Below are 22,118 nucleotides of genomic sequence, written 5' to 3'. Positions count from 1 at the left end.
CCACACTTTTTTCATTTTCATGAAAAAAATGATAAAATTATGGAAACCAGAAGGTAAAACAGACATTTTTTTTGGTTGTAATTATTGAAAGCTAAAACCCAGTAGTAATAAGATGGTAAATCTCGGGGGAAATGTCCTTAAGAGGGAAAAAAATAAAAAGAACGAGAAGGGAAGCAAAAATAATAAAGTGAATAGAGCTTTTACTCTGCTGCTGTTCACTTCACCCCCCAGCATCATTCCTGCAAATAGCAAAGGAGAATGGATGAGCAAGGGAGTTAATAAAATTCCTGAATAATTTTGGAAAACAGAGGGAAATGAGAAAAGTTACATTTTCAAACTCAAGTGGTACAAAAAAAGAAGAAATGTTTACGATATATTAAACAGAATTGAAAAAAATTATACTTTTACAGATATAAAATGAACAGATGTTAAAGATTTTATTTAGCTCATTAATAAGGAAACTAGGAAGATGTTACATTAGTTCAAAAGAGAGTTTAAATACAGCAAGTTTATAGATCAAGAATATTAAAATGAGTTTGCAAATAGAAACAAAACTGGCTGTTTTTCCACAGTGCTAAGGGAAATCAACTAAACTTCTATCAGACAATTTATTTGCATATCTATAGACAAGAATTTGCATTTCTAAAAGTTATCTATGATATAAGGGTTGTAAAACAGCTCACTGCCAATGAAAGACCAGAATCAAATAAGCAGGAATGGGCTTTTCCAGAAAACACAGAGCTTTCCACTGAGGCACAATGGTTCTATAGATCCTCCTACTTAAGTCAAAACTAATCTTAAAGAAAGATTATTATGGAACATGAAATAAAAATGGTCTCATTAGATTTGAACTGATTATTTACACAAGTGCAGCAAAAGTCTTAATCTGACACATAGGCTGTCTTAAATTTACTTTGCTGGATGTTTTCAAAAGGAATCTGATTAGATTTATAAGAGTATTATTTGTTGTCTTGAACCCAGAAAGCCAATCCTAAGAAATTCCCCAGGAGAACTGACTTGCACTATCTATAAGATTATTTCCTTTCTTTAAGGTCCCCAAAATATTCTAAGATGCCTTACATGCCAAAAAGTACCTTCCTTACCACCCATCTTGTAAATTAGGTACCAGGTCAATTTTCCTGGTTGGATTTCGCAAGTGTTTTCTCTATAAATTCAGACTTAGCTCCTTTAAAGTGGCAGGTAAGAAAGGACTAAACCTACATAATTCTGAAATACCATATTCCAAGTAAGGCCTAATCACATAAGTAATATTCCCAGTTATACCACGGTAAACAATTACACCTTGGTAAACAAGAGGACAAATTGTTAATGTACTTATGTAAATGACTTAATATAAAGGAAGGAAACAATACAATTTTCTGAATTCTTGGGAAAGGATAGAGGGAGGAGTGTCAGGGGATCAGATACCATTTAAAAGTATTTCATTCCAGTTTACAAATACACAGTCTACTAAATTGTTATGGGTATAGAGGAAGAAATATAAATTGCCCTTTATCCATCTGAGTTCTTAGCTGGGACCCCTTTAATAAAAAACAAATTAACAAGAGAAAAACAAACAGAAATTTATTAATATGTATCCATCATGTATACATGGGAGATACTAGGGGAAAAAAAGAGTAACTACTCAGAAGTGGCTTAGAATTGAGACTTAAATATCATTCTAATAGGAAAAGGGGATGGGGGTATATAGCCCTCTTAGAAGAGAGTTAGGAAAGATGATTGGGCCCTTAGAAGAACAGACAGGATGTATGATAGTGTTAAAGTAACTAAATAAGGAGACCACCAGACTCTAACAGTGGCTCTAATGCCCTAGCAGCCTACATAAGCAAACTGAAACCTAAACTAGAGTATATTCCTGTAACTACCTCAAGGTTAAGAAATTGAAAGCTAAGAACAACCAATTACAAATGCCAACTAGGCTTTCCCAAATAAGGCAACCCCTTAAGCTCTACCCAATCAAATAATTTTCTTGCTTTGCTTCTACATCTGTTCTCTAAAAGCCTTTCCCCTAGTCACTGTCAGTGGAAAATCCCTAACCACTTCGGATCTGGCACTACCCAATTTGAACTGATGTTAGCACAAATACACTCTTGAAAATTTTAATGTACCTCAGTTTACCTTTCAACAATAGCTTGTGACAAAGTTTCGCTGAGGGTAGTATCACTCCTAGTTTCCTCTTTTGTTATGAGTTAATCTTCTCTGGTTAATGAAACTTCAGGGAAAGGGAATTATGACAATTGGGTTCTTTTTGTAGGATCTGTCTTTAGGCACATAAAGCGAGTTCACAAAAATCCTCTCCTTCCCTGCGTCTACTGTTTTTTAAGTGCCTACAGCTCAAAATTAATAGACCAAAGTGGCACAATTCGGGGAGACATATTCTGCTATTCTCATGAACAAGTTATATTAAGAATGCTAGATAGCTAGTCAGACATGAGCAACAAGGGGAACAAAAGAATAGGGGCCCAGTCTAGACACCGCCCAAAGAATGCCCTGTTGGTAGTTAGAGAATTCCTCCTGCAACTCAAAGATGAAGGACAGACGAGTCATAATATATAGCTTGTCTAATCTAGCTACAGATGCCTGCGCAGAAGGTACTTCCCTAATTTGTCTACAATTTAAGCTTCATTATAATACTATGTTTATGTGTGGAAGTTCATGAATCTAATTAGAACAGACTAAATTCTGGGTAAGCACATGTGCACTAGGCAAAGAGTTATATAGCAACCAGTTGTCAATCAAAATGACCTCACTTGCCAATCACCTAAGAATGCCTTTGTAACCACCCATCACAGCCCCAAATATAACACAGAACTTCCCCTCCGGGATTACAGCTCTCCATCTTCCTTGGTTGTAACCTGTACCTCGTCTTCAAGTGTATGTAACCTCATTTCCCTGTGGCTAGCCAGTTTTAGGCTTGCCCCGTCTTCTACCTCACAACATGCCTTTAATAAGCAAATATTTTTCATATTCGCTGAGTTGAAATTCATTTCTTCGTCAGTGGAAGAACCTAGAAGTGTGTGAGTTACCACAACTCTGATCGCTTCAACGGTAACAAGAAGAAAGGGCTTTCTTATACAGAAAACAAAACATTAAAGCATCAAGGACTAGAGGAAGATGGCAAACTAGGTAAAAGCAGGGTTTGCCTCCTCTGAGGTCCACATTGCAATTTCAACACAATTATAAAATAGTCCAGCTGATCATTACACATACCTCTGATAATATAAAGAGGGAACCACATCTAAGTCAATAGGGGAGGGAAAAATCGCGAATCAGGCGGGACCCACACCTGTGGGTGGTGGAAGAACAGCAAGAGGGAGAACAAAGCTGCAGAGGAGGGGGTCCCGGCCTCATTCGGGGGCTCCATAGCCCAGGATCCCAGCCCAGGAAAGAAGAGCTTCCAAAAGCTCTGACTATGAAAACCAGATGGGATTCTAGCTGCCTGGGTGAGATGGAAGGAGAAGGAAACCCTAGACGCCCCTTGGAAGGGCCCACACACAGGATCTCTCACCTGTGGACACTCACCCAGGGCACCAGCAGTGGGTCAGAGGCTCGTGAGGGATTCATACTTAGAAAGTCTGCATTACCTGGCACCAGAATGAGGGCTTGAAGGGCAGCCACCATTGTGCCTAGCCGGGGCCCCTACTGGGCATTCTACAGAACTCACCAGTTTGACAGTGCAGACCCCTCCCACAGGGCCATTAAGAAGCACTGGCCTAAGAAGATCAGCCAGTGCTTCCGACCTGCGGATTGCCCTGGGCTATTATTGATGGATGGCTGTCATGTCCTGCTCAGATTCAAGACCAAACATTCACAGCTGACAGCCAGCTCTGTGAATGCACATTTCAGAGATAGTTTTAGGCAGATCACTGCTGCCAACACAAACCTGGGCAGAACTAGGGGATCTGTAGGTCAGTCCAAGATAGCAGTTGGTCTTACTGTGATCTAGGACTTTTTTGAGAATTCAGGAATAGTACTTAAGTTATAGCAAGACTGAGGCTGTACTGATCTGAAGGCATTTGTCTCCCTGAGACCCCAAACCACTCACCCGACCCACAAATTGCCCAGATGGTCCACTGAAAGTCAACCTCCACTGCCCTCCTGTCCCCCCAGGTCTCCTAATCCACACTGGCAACAAACTTTGGCCAGCACAGTGCGGGCGCTGCAGGGAAATCAGTTGCAGGCAAACCTCTGCTGCCTGCAAGAGCTACAATATCATATGCGGGGACCTCCGGGGTCTGTGGGGTCGCCCCAGAAGGCATCTGGTCTCAATGTGATCTGTGACTATAGTGGTAACGCCTGGACACAGAAGTTGAAGCAAAACTGAGGCTGTGTTGGCCCGACGGCCCTTGTCTCCCCAGGGTCTTGCTTCACCCAAACCACAAAGTGCCTGCAGGCCATTGACAGGCAGCCTCCTCTGCCCTGCTTGGCTCTGGGGTTGCACATTCTGCACAGGCAACAGACTTTGGCTAGTGCAGTGAGCATATTTCACGGAAAACAGTTGTGGGCAAACCACTGCTGCCTGTACGAGCTATAATATTTCTTGTGGGAATCACAGGGTCTGTGGGACCACCCCAGATATCAGCTTGTCTCCATGATCTGTGACTACTGTGGGAATGTGCAGACACAGAAATTATAGAAAACAGGCTATTGGCCTGATGGCCCTTGATCCCCTGAGCTTCTGCCCGATCCAATACACGAAGTGTCCACCGCACGTTGATGGGCAGCTGCCCCTGCCCTGGCATGGCGTGTTCTGTGTAGTCAACAGATCTCAGCCGGAAAAGTGAGCAAAGTTCAGGGGATATAGTGACAGGAAGATCATTGCTGCCAGCACAAGATATAGTATTGCTTGGGCAGTTCTCAGGTGTTTTGTGGGCCCATCACAGACAACAATAGGTTGTGCAATGATATCTGACTTTGGCGGAAGCCCGCAGTCCCAGGGCAGGCAGCAAATCTGGTGCGGTGTAGGCCTGATGGCCCCATGCCTCACTGAGACAAGGACCCGCCTCACCCACAAATTACCTGTGGCAAGCCTGCTCCAGGCAACCCAGTCCCATCCTGTGCTCTCCTTGGGTCATGAATTCAACAGCAAACAACATTCAGTTTTAGCAGCTCACGCCAAGCCCGTTAATCCAGGAGAAGCACTCAGTGGCGGGCCACAAACTCATGCCCACACTCTTTAGTGAATCTTAAACAAGCTTGGGTGTTTGCAGGTCCGAGGAGGGCAGCAGCTGACCTTGCTACGATTGGTAACTTGTACAAGAAGCCACGGAGACAGCGCTGGCATGTGTAAACTGACACTGGAGTGGCAAGGGTAAACTTACTCAATAGATCCAGGAGATTCCTGAAGTCCCTTCACCACCCAACATGCATATCGTGAAGAGGCTCTTCCAGTTTCATAGACTTACAGGCAACTGACAGTCAGTGTCAGGCCTTGAGGAGCACCGGTCCCTCTGCTGAACTGCCGTAGGTCAGGGACGAGGGATAACCAGACCGCTGCCTACAGCATTGTCTCTCCCACTTACCCACAGATCCAGCATAGGCAGCAACCATCTGCAGATCACTTTGTAGCTCCCACCAGGTAGCCCTGAGCAATCAAAAGCAGTGGCTCACCTTGGCCTACTGGGGAGCCCCTCCCAAGTGGCCACAAAACCAATGCACCAGAGGCTGGCATTAGACCACAAAAGAGCAAATCCAGACTTGCCCCATTAGCAGTATACACAAAGGGTGGTTGAAACAAGTACACATGCCTCCTAGGGCAAATCTCACTCAGTGGGGTCAGCCACCCCCCCCACACACACACACACAACAACTCTTACCCTGTGGGCACAGCCAATTCCCACAATTAGTCAGCCTGAGCATTAGTCCCATCCAGTAATGAACTAGCACCAATAAAGGCTTAGCTACAACAGAAAACCACACACAATCCACATAAAGATCATGTCCAGAGCCCCTGGCACAGGGGATCAGGGAGCATCCACCACTGGGCCACACAGTATGCCTTCCACATAAGGCTATCTGGACAAGGCTGAGAGATGATACAAATATTCCTGAATTTGGGTTTATGCAGTATTTTAGGCTAAAACAGAGGAGAAGGGGTTTGGGGCTTGTAGGCAGGAAAAGGCACATTATGGGAAGATGACCAGGAAAAGTAGGATAAACAAAGCTTATTTAGGTACGGTTATTGGATTTGTAATGCAGATTTGCTATCACCTTCGCAACTGATAGAGTTATTAAGAGTCTCCTTTTTCATGGTCTAAGATCTGCACAGACTTTATAAAGGTAAATTTCCTTCACAAAAGGAAAACTTATGCCCTGATTTTAAAAGTTTTCTTCAGCTGGTCTGCAATAGCTTTTAGCTAAATATAATCCATATGCCAAAGTGTCATATTTTGGGGTACAATATTCTGGTACCCCTCAAGATCATAAGAAGAATGATACAAGATCACTAACAAAAATATTTGGTTGTTTCTGTGTCACGTCTAACAATAAGGGAAATCTAAAAAAAAAAACAATTTTAGACAAAATGCAAATAAGCATAATGATTAAGCTTACTTCCAAGTAAGACAGTAAGGGCTATCTGATTTTTAAATTAGATGAACATAATTTTTTGTAGATTAAACAATTTTAGAATAAGACATTAATAATAAAACAAAATATAGAAACTATACTATGAATATAGCAACCTTATATTTTAAAATATATCAGGAATATCAAATAACGAAATCAAGACAACTTTATTGTATAAAACTTTTTAGGTGAATCTAATGAGTTGAGAACCACTTACCTAGAAGATCCTTAGTGCAAATTTTAAGTAAACTTGCATCCAAATTAACATTTATTGACATATTTATAAAGCTCAGGACATGCTAGCCAAGAATATGACATTTAGCATAGGAAGGTCGCTCACTCCATCTTCTGCTTCCCTTCTTTCCTGAAAGCAGGAGAAGCATCTCCCATGAGAAAGGTACCCTACGTATACCAGGAGGAAGGAAGACATTCTTATGGCAGAAAAAATAATCAAAAAACAAACCTTGTTAATCTTACTGTCTTTCTAGTTACTTCTTCATTATTAATATCCTGACCCCAAACTCTCTGGCTTGCCAAATTCTTTACAAATTTGTAGTTTCTTTGTCTAAAAGCTTCCTGCTATGGTTATTTCTTTGGATCTTCATTCTCTTGTGAAATCTCCCATGTAATTGCAAAAATTTAATGAAATTTCTCCTATTAATCTGTCTTTGTCAGTTTACTTTTCGGGCATGCCTAGGACCTTAAGAGGACTGAAACATTTTCCTTACCTATAATATTTCATGACTGATAATGCTATACTGTTATTGCCTAAAATCAACAGACCAGATATAACCAGGAGTCTGATAAATATAGATAAACTCAATTAAATACTTTCAGCGTTTTTCATGAGTTTAGAACATATTATGAAAAGCAAGTGAACTGGCAAATCACCAGAGTTCATAAAATCATATGATTTCTGAAATATTTATTTTGATTTTATGTATTACCTATAAATTTAACCTAGGGAAGACTGAGTAATTTTTCTGAGTTGTCAATTCTCCATGTAACTCATTAGTAGAAAGATATCAAATAAAGCTAATGTTTTTAGCACTTTTTTTTTAAGACTAAATGATAAATCTTTGTAAATTTCCAGAGGTCTTTTGAAATATCTTGAAGGTAACATTAGGTGCAAAAGACATCCTCAAATTTAACTTGAATTAAATTAAATTGAATTTAAATAATTAAGATTCAATTTAGAGAATCGGAAATCAACAAATTATCAGAAGATATTTGAATATTTGCTTAATATAATGTTACGGGTGCCTGAGAAAAAACACTTGGCTACCTATTTAATGTAAGTGTCTACGACACACTTAAAAACAAACAGAAGGAAACATGGTTGTAAAGACATTAGTTCTTTCAAATGTAACGAATCTTTTGTTTTCTTAAACAAGGCCATAAGTGTTAAGGACATAAAGACACCAAATATTTGTTATTTAAACAGATCACACAGAAAAAAAAAAAAAAACATAATCTTTTACATTGTAGGGAAACTCAATAAACAATAAACCTAGAGGAAATAATTCCATCACTTATTCTATAACAATAACAGGCCAACTTACGCATTTAGGAATACCATTTCTGGTCCTAGAAGTTGCTGGATTGTAAATGAAAATGACTAAGAGAACCATTACGTACATTCAGCCTTGACATTAAAAAGGTATGAACAGTCTTTTCAATAATCTTCCAAGAGACTTTAATGACCTAAAACATAAAAGCTTGAATTTCTGAAAAGGGAATTATATGATGCCGGCCATCAAATCCCAATGGAAAGAATCTTATAAGGCACTATGAACAACTAACTCAGCAATAAAATTCCAAGATGTATCCAAAGATCCACCTTTCCAAATTACAGAGACATAAATCATTAAAAAGTAATAAGAAGAGTATTCAAACTAAAGACCTCAAACTGAGGGTACTTAAAGAATATTTTGGGATCAGAATATTGTCAGAAGACTGCTAAACCAAGACCTTTGTATGAAGCTGATGACAATGCAAGTTCAGCAGCTTCTACCCTAGATCTTTGCAGCAAGACTATCTATATACCAAATCAGATTAGCATATTCTCTCTTTGAGCACTTTAACCTCTTAACTGTTTCTTTCCATTTTGCTGCTTTTACAGTATTAGATTGCTGACATCCTAAATCTCATTCCTTAAAATTGTCGTGAAGAGGTCCTTTAAATATTGTAATCTTCTTTATTCTTCCCAAAATGTATACCAAGAAATTATCACACATTTTAGCTACAGCTTTATATCTTGTGACTGTTTTTAATATCCACTACCTGGTTTCTCTGGATAAAAATTTAATCTCCATTCCTCTAAACACTTCAGAGAATCATTTACCTTCCACTAGACACTTCTGGCAAATGAAATAGTCCCGTATTATTAATTCCAGCATTGTTGTGTTAAAATTGGACAACAGCAAAATGTATCCACAAAAAAAAAAAAATTATGGAGCTGTTCATAGGGATTGAAGATACAGCAGTGTTGGAACACATATTGGGGCTCTCCTTCTGGTATTTATATATTTATTTTTCTTAAATATTCTCCATCTCAGGAAACTTTCTCTCCTCAAGGAATAAATGGACCGAATACTTCTGTCACATTAAATGACACCCACATTTAAGGGTTTTATCCCATTAGACTGTTACGTAGATATCAAGACTTCACTTGTTTACCACACATAAAACCTCACTTGTGCCTAGGAATAATTCTTGAAGTTTTTCGGACAATCGAGGTGCCTTGACACCTCTGGAGAATTAATCGATGATTAACAATTTAAATAACACTGACGTGGTAATTCTTACAATAGAAATTATTCAAATTTGTAAAAAGTGGTTAGAAATTTATCAACAACTAAGCTAAAATCATAAATGATTACACGTCTTAAGGTTCAAAGCTTACCACCACCTCTGCACAGCCTTTAGGCCAGAGTTCTGGCTTGGCCTCTGGGGCCTGGGGCCATTTCGGTGTGACTCCAGGTTGGGTGTGCGTGTGCGTGTGCATGTGCGTGTGAGTGTTTAGGTGGCAAAAGCCACAGTATTTACGGACCTGCTTGAGATGATGAGCGTCCTAGATCCACAGTATTCAAAAGTTTTCCACCCAGGAGTTCCTGTTCAGAACCCAGAACTCCTGAGGTCCCGCGAGATCAGGTCTCCTCTGGCCAAAAAAAAAAAAAAAAAAAAAAATCTGCCGGGGCAGCAGCACTTCCGGTCTGATTCAGCAATTATCTGAGCCGCCTCCAATACTCAGCGGGTCCCAGCCCATCCTCTCTCTGCATGTTTATGTGGACTTACTCTTAATCCCCTACCTGCCCCGGAGTCCGGTAGGGCTTCCCGAGGACGCCAGTTGCGCTTTGCTTACCTTCCCAGGAAACCTGACAATCAACCCATCTGGACCAAACTTGAGGTGGTCAAAGTAGGTAAAAGGGGGCCGGGGGGAGGAAATGGCCATTTTGTATTGCACACTCTAATCTCTAAGCTTTGATACTATTTGCTGACCACTAAGGTTTTGTATTCTCAGTTAACTCTTGTTGAGCAAGTAGAAAAGTCCATCTCTAAAACTGACATTCCAAGGTAGAACGTATGGAATGTTTACTTAATCTATGTTCACCTTGGTAGTATCATAACTTTCAAGCATTCAGCCGTTTTCTGTTGTCATTTCCTGCTTTTAGTCTTTGCGTCAGTTGCAGCCACTAATTGTATACTCCTTGTCCCAAGAAAATTATATTTCACCATTAAAGATTTTTCATTAATCCTTATATTTAACCAATCCACAGACTTTATGATTTTAATATTCCATACTGAGAATTTATGACACTAAACTATAGCAGTAAACCCATCATTCACTTTCACTAATGTGACACTGTTTCAAAATATTCTCTGTTGACATCTTTACTTGACTAAGTAAATTAAATTCGTTTTGCTTATATCATAACCAATTTTTTTTTTTTTTTTTTTGAGATAGGATCTTTCTTGCTATTTCGGTCATGGAAAGAATAATTTGGATAGCATCTTCCATATAAACTTTAAGATTGTGTTGTCTCTTTCTGTGGGAAAAAAACTGTGAGGTGATGGATGTTTTAATTAACTTGATTGTGGTAATCATTTCACAGTGTATACATGTATCGAATCATATTTTACAAATCAAATATATAAAATTTTATTTGTCAGTTTTTCCTCAAGAAATCTGAAAAAATAGTATCTTTCTCATTCACATTATAAAAAAGAGTAATTTAAAATTTCCAATTTATTGGTTTTTGCCCAGATATTTTCCAGTATATGTAAATTAGAACATTCCTGTAATAGAAGCTTTTGAATCAAATTTATTAAAGACTTCTAGGAACTCATTCTATCTGTTCAAGTTCACAAAGATGTGTATAGCACTTTAAATAATTTTGTTTCAATTATATAATTATGTCATCATATTCAGCATGAAGTAAAATGTCCAAATCTTAGATTTTGGCCTTCTGCTAAAAGAAACATTTCTTATAAATACAAAATTGCTTTACCAGCTGAAAAACATACGCATTTTCATTTACTAAATTTTCATGGTAGGCGCTTATTTTTCCTTCCGTTAGTACTTGAAGTTGTTTACAGACAGTAATCTAGATAAACTATTAGTAATTGCTGTTATAATCAGCTATTTAAATTGATTAGGTAGTGGAGAAATAATTAGGGTGGATGAGCTAATTTGAAGACTTTTTATATTGGACAAGTGGTTAAAAAAAATCCCTGATGAAACTGCATGTTTATATCACCAAATCTAGTGTCGAATGAAGGTACATTGATAAAAAAGAAAAAAAGTATTGAACTTGCTTTAGGAAGAGTATGTAGTACTAATTAATTGAGGATTGTTTAGAAATGAGCTTTAGTAAAAGTTTCTTTTTTTCCAGATAAAACCTTATTTCATTTAATGATTACTTTAAAATAATAAAAAATAATTATAAAAATGTAAAAATAATTATACGATTGTAGATGAAAATTGAAATATACATTTCAGTAAATGGCTTACACTAAGTGTCCCCCAATAGCCTGCTTAGATATGTTTTTATAAGTGTTTCTTGTTTTTCTCTTTTTTTCAAATTGAATATAGTTGACCCTTGGATAATATGGAGTTAGAGTCACTGACCTCCACGCAGTCAAATATCGGAATACTCACATATAACTTTTGAAGAGCTAAGTGTATTTAAAAATCCACATATAAGTGGACCTGAACAGTTCAAACCCATATTGTTCAAGGATTGACTGTATTGTCTGCTAACCTCCAGTTTCCTCTCTTCAAAGGACTTTAAATTTGGAAAATGAAACAAAAAATTAGTTTGCTAATTTAAAATACAGTTGAGAGTTTCCAGTATCATAGCGTGACAGAGGGCACGGACTTCTGAACTTCTGTTTTCACTTCTCTGTGCCATTTTGAGTATTTATGAGTTTATGAGTTTAGACCTCTTGCCAAGAACTGAAGAGAATAGCTTATTGAAAATTAGTCTGCTTATTCTTTATGATTCTACAGATAATAAGAACCTACCACCATCTCCCAAATATCTCCGCCTTCTAATATACATACTTTTAAGTAACCACCTCTCCTTGAGTGTGAGCTGGGCGTGGCGATTCACTCCTAATAAATACATCATGGCACAATATGTCACTTTCAAGATTGTTACAATAAATAATGTAGTTTCTGTCTTGGGTTCTCTCTCTTTCTCTCAGTCAGCTGCTGTCTGTGAGCTGCCCTTGGAACAACCCACATGACAAAGAACTGAAGGGAGCCTCTCATCCAGAGCCCTTGAGGAACTGAAGCCCACAAGGAACTGAATTCTGCCATCAACCATGCGAGTGAGCTTGTAAGCAGATCCTCTCCCAGTGGAGCCTTCAGGTAAGACCATAGTCCCTACTCACACTTGCATTGCAGCCTTGTAAGAGAGCTTGAGGCTAAGCCATGTTATATTCTCAACGCACACAAGTTGTGAGATAATGAATGTTGTTTTCTGGTGATAAATAATAGCTATCACAGATATTTTATTGTCGATTTCCTAATCACAGTTCTGTTGTGATTTGAGGGTCACATTTTTCTACTTTGCCTGTTTCACAATTCTTGATTGCATGCCACATATTGGATATTAAAAAATGATAGACACTGAAGAAAATAATATTTATCATTAACAGAGGCATATCCTGTCCTTTATCAGCCCTCTAAGGTGGAATCTAAATCAATTTAATGTATAGTTGAGCTGAGTTTAGGTTTGTTGAAGCTTTAGTCAAATTTAGATCACCACTGGCTTCATAAATTTTGAGTATGGTATCAGGAGTCTCCCTGCAGCAGGGCTTGAAATCTGAGCACAGCCGAGACTCTCATATTTGCCAGTTCAGTGTACCATTGAAGAGGTCTCTGTAGTCTCCAACCCATTGGAGATGTGCGTTGGAGAGATCTCATCTTATTGTCCTGTACTGAGTCTTCCTCATAGTGATAAACTCAGGAAAGACCCATGTGATTCAGGAATCTTTCTCATTGTCCTGTTCTATCCCCAGTTTGGTGTACCGCCCTTAACAAATGTCTGTGGGAAAGAATTCATGGATAGGTATGGTCCCACTGCACACTTGGAATATTTAAGGATTTTAATCCTCTCGCCAACCCATGTATGTGTATTAAAGTATGCTAAAATATCAACTGAATTCTGCTTCTGTCTAGGCAGGCTTGTTTCTCTTTACCATGTACTTGGGGATAAAAGTGGTGATGAGCTACTTTTCTCCAGTTAGAGATCATCTCTATAGAATTCCATTTATTTTGATTAATTTGCTTTGCACTTCTCTGAAGTGTTTTTAAATATATGTTATTTTCTATTTGTTTTCAGGCTTTTTTCTCTTTGTTAAGATGGGAACCACAGTCTCATTACTTTTTAAAGCTCAACAGGAACCTCAATTTTTAAGGATTTTAAGTTTAAATGTTTATCTCTAGTCCTAATAGGGTTCATTTCTTCTCTATGTATTCATAGTTTCTCAGACATCTCTGCTTGGATGCTTAATATACATCTTAAAATTAAAATGCCCAGCAGTGAGCTCATGCTCATATTCCTAAAACTGGCCTTCCATACATTGTTTCCAAGTTAATTAATGGCGAATTTGTTCTTTCAGTTGCTCAGATGAAATCTTTAACCCACTTGTACTGTCATACTTGCATATATTTTCTCAGGAAAACTTTTGTTTTTTCCTTTAAAATATATCCTGCATCAGACCTTTTTTTGCCAACTATATTATTGTCTCTTTGATCCATTGCCTCTTTTTCTAGATTAAAACTCTTAACTGGCATTCTTCCTTTTGTACACACCTAATTACCCACCCTATAGCATATGCTCCCCCGAGCAGCTAAAGTGATCCTTTCCTAACATAAATCAGTTCAAGATGTCATTTTATTAAAAACCCTACAATGATTCTTCATTGAAACAAATCAAGTCGAAATCCTTACGGCGGCCCACAAGGCACTCTGTGTCTTACCCACTCAGCTGCCCTACTCTCATCGCTATGTTCGCCTATTCTCCTTTCTTCCCTCCCATTATTCACGCTACCACAGCCGCTCCACCATTGTTTCCCAGACATAGCAAGTAAACTCCGAAATTTGGGCGTTTACACTGGTTGTGTCCTCTGTTCTGCCTGGAATGATTTTTCCTCAGATACCTTCGTGGCTTATGCCTTAGCTCTTTCAAGTCTTTCTGAATTTGATATTCCCAGTGAGGCTCACTGTAGAAGTAGGGTAAAACTGCCCTTTACTTTTCTTTTCCATTTCTCCCCACTTCGCTTTATGTTTTTCCAAGTAACTTGGTACATTTAGCCTTGCACAAATGTTCTTTTTACCTACCCATCTATCTACTTGTGATGGTTAATTTTATGTGTCAACTTGATTGGACCACAGGGTGCCTAGAAATAGATGAAACATCATTTTAGTTGTTTCTGAATGGAGGTGGGCCTCATCTAATCAGCTGAAGGCCTAAATAGAACAAAAAGGCCAACCCTACCCCAGATAAGGGGAAATTCCTCCTGGCTGACAGACTTTAATCTGAGACATTGTTTGTTTGTTTGTTTGTTTGTTTGTTTTTCCCCCTGTCAGACTAACACATTGGCTTTTTCTGGGTCTCAAACCTGCCAGTCTTTCTCAGGCCCTCACACTCAGGTTTGAACTATTTCACTGGCTCTCCGGAGTCTCAAGCTTGCTGACTCTGTGCATCTTGGGACTTGTTAGCCCCCATAATCATGAGACCCAATGCTTTATAATAAATCAGTCTCTTTTCCTATACTTCTTTCTCTATGTGTGTGTATGTGTGTGTGTTTATTTACAGATGTGTGTGTGTGTTTGTGTATAATCGTGTGCCGCATAATGACATTTTGATCAATAATAGATTGCATATATGACAGTGGTCCCATGATGTTAGAATGGAGCTGAAAAATTCCTATTGTCCAGTGATAGGATAGCCCTTATGTAGTAAAATATATTACTTACATTTTTGTGGTGATGCTGGTGTAAATGAACCTACTGCATTGCCAGTCATATAAATGTATAACATACAATTATGTATTTTACATGATATTTGATAATTATAATAAAATGACTAAGTTACTGGTTTATGTATCTACTATACTTTTTATCTTTAATTTAGAGTGTACTCTTTCACCTTATTTAAAAAAAAATTTGCTGTAAAACAGTATGCCATGTGATGATGCAGCAGCCTCATATACCCTGTTTACCTCTCTTGATTCCATTCTTTTCTCTGTGTTCGATTTAATTTTTTGTTGTTTTCTACAGTGACATGCTTTACAGGCTTGTGACCTAGGGGCAATAGACTATACCATGCAGCCTAGGTGTGCAGTAGGCTATACCATTTAGGTTTGATGTTTACATAAGGATGAAATCACCTAAGGTGCATTTCTCAGAATGTATCCCTTTGATTAAGCAGTGAATGGCACTAGATATGTGTAATATGTATATAATATATGTTTTTATGTATTTGTTTATTTGTTTATTTCATTGGGCAGTGAATGACACTAGATATATGTAATATGTATATAAAATATGTTTTTATTTATTTGTTTATTTTGTTGTCCAGTGAATGACACCATATTAGTTATGTTTATCTGGAAATTCTTAATGAGTACACTATCATCTATCTTTTTATTTATATCTTTATTTTATATCTTCTTCCACCAGTATTTAACAATCACAAGGGCAAGGATTTTTATATGTCTTAGTTATTGCTGACTTAGTTTTTGACAGAATTGGAAAAAAAATACTTAAGGCATTTTTGACTTTCATAATATAATCCATGTACATTTCTTTTGAAGCTTGTTTCAGTTATCTTCTGTTGGCTACTCTGAATGATCCAATTTTATATCAGATTTTATATTACTCAGCATATAAAATGTATAGTTTGTTTGAAGCATACTAAACCATATGGAAAGCTCATTAGAGCAGCAATGCATATTACCAATAAACGTGCCTAAACCTGTTCCGAATGTTTGATAGATAAGACCTTAGGTAATTCTCACAACATTCCCATTTTACAAATGAGGAAATAGAAGTAACCTTCCCAAGATTTCACAGTGGTTAAGAGGTGGAGCAAAGATTCAAAACCACATTTTCTGTCTCTGAAGTCCATGGTTTTGCCACTGGGCTATGTTATGCTACATCTTCCAACTCCTCCATGAGGCTGAATTCTATCAGTATGTAGTGCTTAGTTCCAAGTTTGTTTTTTGTTTGTTTGTTTTATTTTTATCTACTGCCCAAACATCACTTATATTAAGTTTTGCATTTAATTTATGTATGTGTTTGAAGAAGTTCTTGCGTTGTCCACATGTGACACAGAAATCTTCTATTTTAGTTAGTTTAGCTGCTATAACAAAATACCATAGACTGGATGGTGTAAACAACAAACATTTGTTTCTCTCACTTCTGGAGGCTGAGAAGTTAAAGATCAAGGTGCTAGCAGGTTCTATATCTCATGAGGGCTTCATTCTTGCTTTGCCGATAGCCATCTTCGTGTTATGTCCCCACGTGGTGGAATAGAAAGTAAGTTCTTTCTTGTCTCTTATTATGAGGGCACTAATCCCATTCATGATGTCTCTACCCTCATGATCTAATCACACCCCAAAGTCTTCATCCCCTAATAACATCACTCACATTGGTGGTTAAGATTTCAGTATATGAATTTAGAGGGACACATTCAGTCCATAATTTCTTCCCTGACTTTGTGTTGAGCTAATCCTCTATCAAGCTAATTACTCTCATCAGGTTTTTAAATTCTCACACTTATACTATTTCTTGGTCTGGTTTCCAAAGTGTGACCATCTTCCCTTATCCTATATTTAGAAAATATTTGTAAAGTGCCTGTTATAAATCAGGAATCATTTTAAGTGTAGAAATGTAAAATATTTTAGATACATAAAACACCATTCCTCAGGCACTCACCACAGACTATAACCATAAGCTGTCTGCTGTTCTATTCCCAAAAAAACCTACCTACAAGTGATATTTAGAAAAGTAATTCAAAGCAGGGATGCTCAACCCCAGGACCTGGAGAGGTACATTTGTGGCTTCTTAGGAACCAGGCCACATAGCTGGGAGTGCGTAGCAGAGCGAATGAACTTTATCTGCATTTGCAGCTGCTCCCAGTGCTAGCTTCACTGTCTCAGCTCCACCTGACATCAAGCATTAGATTTTCATAGGAGCACTGGTCCCTGGTGCCAGAAAGGTTGAGGACTGCTGGTTTAAAGGGCACATTTTCTGTATCACTCTTTTAAATAATATGAGTTCTGTGCCCGTTTCAAGAAGTATACATATTTGGTTACTATTATAACATTCCAGTTGACAATTACATTCACTAAAACATACTTTCAGATTATGTGCTTGATTTGTCAATGATTACTTAAGGAGACAGCAATATAAGCCTATTTCTGTTTTATAGGCAATATTTCTTTTTTCTAGGTGAGGCAACCCTTGGTAGACCTCGCAGATTGCAAGGAGCTTGTCAGCTTACAATCCTTTTTTTTTTTATTATTTATTTTAATTTTTTTTTTTACACTTAGAGCACCTGGCCTTCCTAGGTGGTCTCCCATTCAAGTATTAACCAGGCCCGACCCTGCTTAGCTTCGGAAATCAGACAGGATCGAGCTTGTTCAGGGTGGCATGGACGTAGACCATAGGCAGTATTTTTAAGAGTATGTCTATTTACTTGGTTGCCGAAGTAAGGTAGAATGTAGTAATAATAGAGACAGCTTAATGCTGTGGAAAGAGCATGAGTTATGCATTTAAGTTATGTTGGTTCGCCAATCTGTATCAAAAACTTTAAAAATAATCTTATCATTTAGTAATTCTGCGAATTTTTTGGAAGGAAAATAAAATCAAAGATGTACACATGTTTATGGACAATGACATTCAGGGAGTTTTATACATAAAGTAGACAACTGAAAACAATCTAAATATCTAGCAACACTGGAATAAACAAAGCATAATGCAACCACAATATAGTATACTATGTAGCCAAAAAATCTTGTAGAATATTTAAGAAAATAATGAAAAAAGTAGGAAATAAAAGTTATATCATTCTGATTTTGGGAAAAAGAAAGATAACCATCTCCTACCCTATCCTCTTATAGTTAGATTTAGAATTAAAAATAATTAAATACAGGATCAAGCCCAGTTAGTACTTGGATGGGAGAACAACCACCTAGGAAGGCTGGGTGCTGTAGGTGTAAAAAATAAAAAGTAAGGGATTGTAAGCTGACAAGGTCCTTGTAATCTGTGAGGTCAACCATGGGTTGCCTCGCCTAAGAAAATTAAAAATAAAATAAATACATACATACATACATACATACATAATTATTTCATAAACATGATTTTGTTTGGATTAGAAACCATTTTGTCACAGATGCATTACTCCTACTGTAAAGCAAGAGCACTATTTTCAGATATTAACCATCTTTCCCAGTATGAGATGGTTATCAGAAGATCTGGTAAATTGAACTCCGGTCTTTGGATGTCACTGCTAATTCTACGGTATAGTTTATCCAATGCAACTTGCATCTGCTTTGAAAAATTCTTCGTATCTTCAGTAAAAAGAGTAAAAATATATGTACATTACACTTACTTATAATGTTTACTTTATAGTTTCTCTGAAGGACAAAAATATGTCTTTAATTCAGAGTTTTGGGTTTTTCCATTTAATTGGTTTGATATGCTCCCAGGTGCAGATTGTGCTTTGCCTGTGTTCAAAGTCAGTGTGCAGAATTTGTAGGCACTTGGTTAAACTAATGCTTTTTCATAATAATATTTAAGTCTCTAAATTACAAGACTACTTCAGAAATTAAGGAGAAGTTTGCCAAATTTTAGAAAATGGAATTAGTGGAGCAAACGACCTTAATTGATTAGGTACAGCTTTGTTGTAGAAAACAATGTTTGTTTTCACTTAAGATACTCTAAAAATATACCACCCTTTATATGTACAAGTCAAATAATAAGGGAAGATTTATACTTATGACTAACTTAAAAATATACAAAGATGATGTTATATATAAAATATTCGGCTTGAATTAGGTATTGAAATTGAAATCCTGTGTAGAATTAAATTAAATCAGCAGCAGCTTAATGTTTGTGTATTCCTAAAATTGGTTCCTGTCAACTCTTGGAACTTTATAATATCTTGTTAGGCCTATTGGCTTATGTGTCCCCTGTCCACCCCACCCCTGCCCCGCATCAGACTATAGATTTCTTAGGGTACAAGATCCTGTGTTACTAATATTTGTATCCATTGCATTTCCACAGACCTGACACCCAGGTTTTTTTTTTAATGAATTATAAGAAGGAATGAATCAATGTGGACTAGATCTAGTTGGAATTTAATAATTGAGGGTGGCAATGTCAATACAAAATGGTGAGATTATTTTACATTTGTAGAGATTTCATCCCCCCCCCATTGTATACATAGAATAAAAACATTTTCTTATAATTTTAAAATTATCCTTTATAGAAAATTAGAAATTATGAAAATAGCATATTACTTTTATAGTTTTAGATAGTATGCCTAATTTATGAATCCTTATTAGATCTCTGCCATTGGTGCTAATGCAGGAAACATTTGTATAATTGTGAAATTTTTCCATTTGGCCTTCTAATTTAAGATCACACTATCTGATGTGTGGGAAGTGTCAGATAAAGAGCCAGTGTGCTTTAACTGAATATATAAAAGCCTCAAAATCATAATGTCATAAGACCTAAGTTCCTGACAGAAACTGAGCAAAATCAGTTTTATTTTTATATTTTAAAACATTTTTTTTTGTTTTTGTTGCAGCTCAAGAAAAATGCTGAAATCGAGTAGGCAGCCACAAATTTGTTTAAATCAAATGTTTATGAACAAGTGTTTATTTATATGTACAACACAGTGCTAGCCCACACATAAATTAATCTTGGAAATTACATGACTTTGATGCTTTGAAGATAAAAGAGTATTGGCATATAATATTGTTTAAGAAAATGTCACTGTTTAGAAATTCATTTGTCGAAGAACAGTGTCAGTTGGCTCACTCATTATTCGAAGAGAACAGAATTGAAAAATATCATTAGTTGCTATTGTCAGTGTGACTAACAAGTACCTGAGAATGCAACCAAATGACTTCATAGGAAAGACAAAAGTATAGGCAGGGTTGGAAAAAAGATAGGGCAACAGAAGAAAAAAAAAATAGGAAAGGAAGGCATGGGAAAAGAAAGAGGCTAAGTATGTCAGCAGAGGAGACCCAGGGTCACCACTGTAATTCTATAATCTTAAAGGCACGAAGCCAGTCATCAACATCCCCTTCTGCCACCACTGCTACCACTACCCTCTGTGACTGATAAAACTCTTTAAATCTCTGATTATAAATCATGGTTAACTTTTAATGTCGAAATTAGATTTCAGTTTATAGTTTTATTAGAGGTCCCAGAAACCAGTGAATGTCAACTCCTCTCATCCCCCTTAAGGTCATAGAGGACATCTGTAAGTGATTATGACAGTATCCCACTGAGCCAGGATGTGGCTTATGTATCCTTTGCACAAAGACTTAGGGAACCACAACCAACAGACAACAGATGACCTTTGGGATTAAATTTATTTTCCATCTCAGCAGTTAACCATCTTGAAGAATTATTTACCTTTTATTCACCAAATATTTATCATGCCAGCCATTGCCCTGTTCTGAAAGCACTTACAATTCTCATGAGGGAAAGAGACAATAAAAAAGAGTAGATAAGTAAGATGTCAGGTTGAATAAATGTCGTGGAAGAAAATTCAGCAGAAGTCAGATGATGAGGTGTTCTGAAAGTGGGAGAAGTTGCTGTTTATACATGTTTATGAGTCCCAAATTAAGGAAGGATGAGGCAAAATATATCAGGTAGAGAAATTGACAAATAGAAACATCCGAGGAGAGAACACACTTGGTACATGTTAACATACCAGTGAGAAGGCTAGTATGCTAGGGTTAAGGTCAGTGAACTAGGAGGGAGCAGAACTTAGAGGTTTTATAGCAATTCATAGCAAATTTTGTGTCTGATTGAGATAGTCACTGGAGGGTTTGGGCCAGTAAGTGACATTATATGGTCTGTATTTAAAAGGCTCCTTCTGGCTACTCAGTTGAGAACATATTATAAGAAAACAAGAGAGGTAAAAGAACAATTTAGAGGCTATTTTAAATATCTAGGCAAAAGATAATAGGAGCTATAATTGCCTAAATCTGGTAAATAGTGAGGAGTGGATACATTTGAAGATAGAAACAGTATTTGATGACAGATTGGATGTAGGATATGAGTGAAAGAGAAAAGTCTAGTATAATTTCAAGATTTTAGTTCTACCTGGAAGATACAGTCGCACCAAACTAAAATGAATGAGACCAGAGAAGGAGCACATTTAGGAAGGTGAGTCAGTCAAGACAGGTTAAATTACGTGATGAAGAATAACTCTAAAATCTCAGGTGCTGAAAACAATGAAAATGTATTTATGGTTCTGATATGTGTCTAAAGAAAATTAATGACGAAAGTTCTATTTGTCACCCAGAAGCCCAGCGTGACTATGGCTCCATGTTGATGTGTCATTTAACAATCACTGTGGCACAGGTCAGGAAACACATTGAATAATGCTCTAAATCTTAAAGCTTCTCTCCAGCAGCAAAACTCATAACTTACTTCATTTGCCAAAGCAGGTCACATGCCCACATTTATATTCAAAAAAGGTGCTAGAGTTACATTTTACCATGTTTCTGAAAGGTGTAGGCTGCCATATTTTATTAATAGCACTTAGGATTCTCTAGGAGACATTTAGATTTTAATATACCAATTTTATATTTCTGACTGGATATCCAACTAGTGATGCCAAATACAAAATTGCCTATATGGGTATAAAGTTCAAGAGGGTCATCTGGATTAGAATTAAATATTTTAAAGCTATAATCTTGGAAACCAAATGTAAGTAGAGAGGAAGTACAAGGTCTAAGCCACGGAGCACAAAAAGTTGAGTGGTCAG

The 22,118-nt window shown here is 37.2% G+C and overlaps 1 long non-coding RNA gene across 1 annotated transcript in view; it reads left to right on the top strand.

Moving 5' to 3' along the window:
• The first annotated feature begins 9,868 nt into the window (after positions 1-9,868).
• Positions 9,869-22,118, top strand: part of LOC107500825 — a 46,600-nt gene continuing 34,350 nt past the window's right edge. Inside the window, exons 1-2 of the long non-coding RNA XR_001594598.2 lie at positions 9,869-10,006; positions 12,298-12,463. This is a non-coding gene — a long non-coding RNA (uncharacterized LOC107500825). The remainder of the gene's footprint in view (positions 10,007-12,297; positions 12,464-22,118) is intronic.

The sequence above is a fragment of the Rousettus aegyptiacus genome, unplaced genomic scaffold, assembly GCF_014176215.1.
Source record: "Rousettus aegyptiacus isolate mRouAeg1 unplaced genomic scaffold, mRouAeg1.p scaffold_m13_p_10, whole genome shotgun sequence".
Lineage (NCBI taxonomy): Eukaryota > Metazoa > Chordata > Mammalia > Chiroptera > Pteropodidae > Rousettus > Rousettus aegyptiacus.
This window is presented reverse-complemented; position numbering and strand designations above follow the sequence as displayed.